The sequence below is a fragment of the Carlito syrichta genome, unplaced genomic scaffold, assembly GCF_000164805.1.
Source record: "Carlito syrichta isolate Samal-C Ts95f unplaced genomic scaffold, Tarsius_syrichta-2.0.1 Scaffold311628, whole genome shotgun sequence".
NCBI lineage: Eukaryota > Metazoa > Chordata > Mammalia > Primates > Tarsiidae > Carlito > Carlito syrichta.
The window spans coordinates 696,104-702,884 of record NW_007255724.1 but is presented as its reverse complement, the minus strand read 5'-3'; positions in this window follow the sequence as shown (position 1 = coordinate 702,884).

Here is a 6,781-nt window from a genome sequence, read left to right as displayed (position 1 = left end):
TTGAAATTGTTTATCTTTTAGGACTTTGAAGATAGGGTTCCAAGCTCTCCTAGCCTGCAGTGTTTCTGTAGATAAATCTGCTGCTATACTAATTGGTACTCTATGGTAGGTGATCTGGCCTTTTTCTCTTGCTGCCTTTAGGTTTCTTTTCTTTTTTACCTACTTTGTTTAGGCAAATTATTGTGTCTGGGAGTTGGTCTTTTTATTTATTGTCTTGCATGGGTTCTCTGAATCTCTTGTGTGTGAATATTTGCATCACTGATAAGATGAGGGAAGTTTTCTTCAATAATCTAATGGAATGTTTGTTTCAAGGTAGCTTCTGCTTCTATTTCTGTTTCAGGAAGGCCAATTACTCTTACGTTCTTTCTCTTGAAATAATCGCTCATTTCTGAAAGGTTTTGTTCTGTCTTTTTAAGCTTCTTTTCTGTGCTTTTAACCATTTGGGTTAATTCTATATTTTGGTCTTCAAATTCTGAGATTCTTTCTTCTGCTTGGCTAATTCTGCTTTCCATGCTTATCAGATTGTTATTTATTTCATTCACCATATTCTTTACTACTGTTGTCTCAGTTATCAACTCCTTTCTAGTTTCTTCTTGTCTCGCCTCAATTCTTTTTAATCTCTCCATTAATGTCTTGATATCTAGGTTTGTAGTTTGAGGCCAGTCATTCTGGGGGCTCTTCATTTTTTTTGCATTCTAAAGTCAGTTTTCAGTGTCTGCCCTCCCAGGGGTCTCGGAGAGACCCATATTCTTCTTTTGGTTTTTCTTCCTTTGTGTAGATTTTTTCTCTCTCCCCCTTTCCCTCCCCTTCTTTAATTCTGTTTTCAGGGAAGGTGGGGTTGCTTTGGCTTTGCTTGTGCAATCTCCTGCTCTTCCTTATGAGTGTCCTCTGAGTTTTTTCACTTTTCAGGCTGGAGTGTTGGCTGGGGGCTGTACTTTTTGCAGTTTTGAGGTTTAATTGAGGAGGAAGCTGTGATTCAGAATTTATCTGCTGATTCCAGTATCCACCAACAGGTGTATGGGCACAGTGGAACCTATTTCCCACTGCCTTACAATCTCTCTGTGCAGTGGGATATAGGTTTGGTCCCTGGAACAAATGGAGGTATGAAAGAGGAAATAATCGAAGAAGGGGGGGTCAATAGGAAGTTAGAAAGATAGAAGAGTGAGAAGGAAAACAGACATACATACCAACTAACAGGTTAAAAAGAGACACAAGGGCAGAGGGGAGTGAACAAGACACACAAACAAAATTCCCTAAAGCATACTGGTATCCACACAGACAGTCCAATAAAATCATGCCTTTTGATGAGTTTTCCCGACACAAACAGGTAGTCTAAGTCAAAAAGCAAACAAAAGTGAGCAAAAAAAAAAAAAAAACCCAGTCAAAATTATCAAATCAAAAGTCAAAATAAGAAATCAGACTAGTTCTGGAATCCTTCCTGAGTGTCTAAAGTCTCTTCAACTCTGATCTCTAGCCTCTCTCCTTTGCGTTCATTGCAGGCAGGTGGATTTACTCGCAGCTTGGGTTTGTTCTTTTAGCCTGCTGCCTGAGAAGTCTGCAATGCTGAGTTGCCTGCATCTGATTCGTCACAGGGGAGGGAATTTGTCTCCTGTTTAGTGAAGTTACCTTAGAAACCGAGGTGGAGGCTGCTCATATGTGGGTGGGGCAATGCAAATCTCTGCCTGGAAAATGACTGAGGTGGGCAGCTCCTCTTTCACGGATCATTTCTCTCTGCTTGTCTGGGTCTCTGGGTGATCCACTATGCTGGGCTGGGGTGGTGTGTGAGGCACCAGGGATCAGCTGCACAGCTGGGTGCTGGATCTGGTGTTCCACCAGCAGCCTGGGGTGGAGGAAGAAACTGGGAGTTCTCTCTTCTGGAGCTGAGAGTGGCTGATCAGCACCTCCTTAAGATATGCTGTTCCCTTACACAAGCATGGGGTTGTACACTGGGTGCCTCAGCCAGGGTGGACCAGAGCTCCAAAAGGCAGGTGGTGAGTGGTGAGACTGGCTTTGGGCCCCTCACAGGTTACTTTAGCTAGAAATGGAGCTGGTATCTCTGAAGGGCGGGCACCTAGAGCCTCCCTGGGGGATGACAACTTGAAATAGGGCTGGGCGGGGGCCCAGAACCCAGGGCAGGCAGCTAGAACTCTGAGGAGTGGGCACCAGGCAACTGGGCTGGGAACCCAGTTAGGATGGGAGCTGGAGGCAGCTAAGTGCTGGGCAGATAAGTGTAGCCAGGAAAGAAACCCAGATCTCCCCAGGCAGTATCCAAGGGCCTCCACAGGTGGCAGCTTGGCACTGGGTGAGACGATGTAGCCAGGGAGGGAGCTGAGATTCCTGCACGGCCAGGTGGGGGCTGCCTATAGTGGAGCAGCAGCAGCCAGGGGCCGCCATATCCGGCCTTGTGTGGGACCGGGGGTCTTTGGGCCTCCGACTGGTGTGGCAGGTGGTGGGCAGGGGGGTGGGGGAAGGAAAGTAAGATTCTTTTTGGGAATTCACATTCAGAGAATCTCACAATTCCATCTATACTGTTGCCATCTTACCGGATCTCCTCGGCATTGCCTTTTATATATTTCTAGCTTCTTTGTCCCCCCAATAAGGTTTACATATACAAAATGGAATATTATGCAGCCATAAAGAGGACAAATATATGGACTTTGCAGCAACTTGGATGGATTTGGAGTCAATCATACTCAGTGATTTATCACAGAAACAAAGAACAGAGTTCCATATGTTCTCACTCATAAATGGATCTTGAACAATTATAATACTATAAGAAAGCAATTGGCAGTAGTGGGAAACTGTCAGGCAAGGGAGGCTAGGATTGGCAATTGAGGGAAACTGCAAAGGGAGGGAAGGGCTTACCTCATCAACAAGTGTACTTGCATGATCAATGTTTCTATACCTAACCCTGAAATGTACCCCACATCTTTATAATAAAAATTTTAAAAAATGATTAATTAATTTTTAAAAAGGTCCTTGATGGCCCTCAGAATTTTTTATTGGAATTACAGGATTTAGAATTAGATTGTAATATGAAAGCAGGCGATACGTGATGAAAAATAAACTTCTGGATGAGAACATGTATTAAAGAATACTGGAGTCTAATGGAAGGGGAGAGGCAAGATAACAGAAAACCACAAGAATCAGGCAAGAATAAGTTATGTTTTTGCTTATTATAGAGAAGACAAGCTTTAAAGAGAAATGGTTAATAGAAAAGGGAAAATGACAACTTACAGAAGAGTTCTTTTTGAGAAAAACTGTATTTAGCTTATCCTGAATTCAGATGAGGATCAGAAATGTAATGGGAATCAGATGGGAGTTTTCCAAAAAATGCCTTAGTGAGTTGTGATTTAAAAAAACCTGAATGTCTTGAACTATTGATGGCAGTGCTTGTAGAGAACTTGGAAACTAAAATGTAAATATGACTATTTTCTCTTTTAACACTTAGCCATTAACACTTAGTATTTTTGTGTAATACCCTCAATTTTTTTTTTTTTTTGAGTTGGAGTCTCACTCGGTTGCCCAGACCGGAGTGCAGTGGCTGCTTCCGGCCACCGCAGCCTCGACCTCCTGGGCTCCGGCGATTCTTCCGCCTCAGCCTTCCGAGAAGCCGGAATTACAGTCATGCGCTACCACGCCTGGCTGATTTTTTGATTTATTGTAGAGATGAGGTCTCGCTGCCCAGATGGGTCTCGAACCCGTCGGCTCAGGCAATCCACTTACCTCAGCCTCCCAAAGGCACGGGATTACAGGCTGAGCCACCGAGCCCGGCTGTATCCTCTATTTTTAACAAATAGATTTTGGGAATTTTAATTTCAAAAAAAGATAATGATGGGAGTATCACTCATTTTATCCACTTTAAGAAAGTCATTACTTTAAAAAGCTGTTCATATTGACATTAGATTTACAAACTGCATTTTATAAGCCTGTCTAAATATATATTACTCAGGTAATTTTTTAAAGAAAGAACATGTCTCTGTTTTTATAAGTAACTGTTTTTAATTTTTTTTCAAAGTCTGAATATGAAAAAGAGCAATTTAAACAATTTATTGAGTACACACTATCTCTGGAGCATAATTTGGATCAAGAAATGAAGAAAAATGCTTAGTTAGAAAAAAGGTAACGGGGTCATTTTTATGTTTCATAGCATTTTGACCAGTCATTCATTGATTTAACTATACTTTATTGCAACCTAAATGCAAATTAATTTTATATTTTTATTTTCACAACTGAACATATTATTTTATTTTAAAATGTATTTCAGAAATACACAGCACAATCTCAAATGTTTTTCAAATGCCAAAATATTACACTTATTCTTGAATGATTTTGAAAACGGTAACAAAAATGCCTTTGGTGTATAACATCAACTGTACTCTTTATCATCATCTACTTTGAATTTTTATTTTTGAAGATTTTGAAGTTTTGCTAACTTTGGTCATCTTTCTTTCTTTTGGGAGTGTTTTCTTCTGCATTCAAAACTTTGAAGATCTGAAAATCTATCTGAGTCATTCTTTTTCAACCTCAAAATTTATCTTGATATGGCTTATATTTTCTTTCTGTCTCTTTTTAGTTTTCAAATGGATAATGGAAATTTATGCATTTTCCCTACCTCGCTTGTATACATGAGGTATATGTGTTATTAAACTTCTATTTGCTTTATCTATATATATACAAATGTGTGTGCATATATACATATATATACGTATATCTATCATGTATACAGAAATGACTTAAGGAAGAAGAACAAAATGAGCAATCATGTTATCACCCAGAGAAAAGCCACCAACATAGCGACTTTTCTATTTATTTGCTGAGTACTTAAGTTTGTTCTCTGATTCTAATCAATATTTTTCTCTCATTGTCTTTCTCTATGTGTTTCATCATTTTCCTTTTGTTAACATTGTACTAGCAGGGATGTCTGGATCTCTTCTTCAGTCTTTAAGCCTTTACACATTATCTCTTTGCTCATTACCTTCCTAAAACTCTTCCTCAACCCGGACTTCAAAGATTTTTTTCTCTTGTAATTTTTTCTTCTTGAATGGTCTCCTGGATGTTGTTTGTGTGTACTTTTTTTATAGACTGTGGTAAGTGTATATCAAAATGTCTTTTTCAAACATTCTTCTTCTTCTTTTTTTTTTTTTTTTGAGTTGGAGTCTCACTCAGATGCCCAGACTGGAGTGCAGTGGCTGCTCCCAGCCACCGCAGCCTCGACCTGCTGGGCTCCGGTGATCCTTCCGCCTCAGCCTTCCGAGTAGCTGGAATTACAGGCATGCGTTACCATGCCCAGCTGATTTTTTGATTTATTGTAGAGATGAGGTCTCGCTGCCCAGGCGGGTCTCGAACCCACAGGCTCAGGCAATCCACTCACCTCAGCCTCCCAAAGGTGTGGGATTACAGGCTGAGCCACCGAGCCCTTGCTAAACATTCTTATAGAAGTATACTTTTCTTCATTTTGGTTACTTATCTCTGGGTTATAGTTAATATTTAGTAATAGGTTAAAATTTTATATTAATTTACTAAAATGAATATGAGTAGTTTATAAAAACTGTATGGCTACAATATTAACTATCTTTTATACATGTCATAAAAATTTTCTTCATTGTTTGTCAAAGTTTATAATTTTTTTATAATGTTTTCAAACTAGGTTAGGTTGAAACAAATGAGAGAGGACTGTAATTTGTGGATTTGTTTTATATGCTAGAAGAAAATATCTGTGTAAATGATTTACTCTTTAAAAAACTTTACTTACTCATTATTTACTTTCCTGAAGATATAAAAAGCACTTAGAAATGACTGAAAAGAAGTTAAATGTATATGAAAAGGGAGAATTTTGTTCCCAGGGAGATTTAGAAACCAATTGGTTTAAAACGGATACTCAGATTAATAAACTAAAACATAAGGTAATTTTAAATCAGTTTTGGGACAAAACAACAACAACAACAACACAATTTTGAGAATAAATTTCTCAGTACTTTAAGCAGTGATAGAAAGTTTTATGTTTTATTTTATGGGCCTGATACTAATAAAAATGAGACATTTTTAATTAAAAGGGCATTTGATTCTCTTATGTCTTGAACCCTGACCCAAGATCTAAAACCAAACAGTACACCGTTCCATGACTCCAGATCACTAGAACCCAATTATATGGTAACAGTTTTATTAGATATAATTAACATAACATGCAGTTCATTCATTTGAAGTGTAGGCCTCAATGGCTTTTAGTTTTTTCATAAGGTTAAGTAATCATCCCCACAAGCAATTTTAGAAATTTTCACCACCCTAAAAAGAAAGCCCACATTCTTTAGCGGTCACCTATCAGTTTCTCTGTCCTTGTTCAGTCCGAGGGAACCACCAGTCTATTTTGTTTGTATCACAATATGTGGTCACAATTGAATCGCAATTTGTGGTCTTTTATGACTGGCTCTTTCAATTTAGCATAATGTTGTAAATTCATCTGTGTTGTAGCATGTATCTGGACTTAATTTCTTCTCATTGTCAAGTAATATTGCATGGATATAGAAAACATTGTATTATCCACTTAGTTGATGGACCTTTGGGTTGTTTCAATTATGGGGCTTTTATTAATAGTCTTGCTATGAACTTTCTTGTACAAGTTTTTGTTTGCATATGTTTTCATTTCTTTGAAGGGTATACTTATGAGTGAAGTTGCTGTGTTACGTAGTATCTCTGCTTAACCATTTGAGGAAGTGCCAGTCTGCTTTCTAAGTGACTGAACTATTTTACAGTCCCATTGGCATTGTATGAGGGTTCTAAT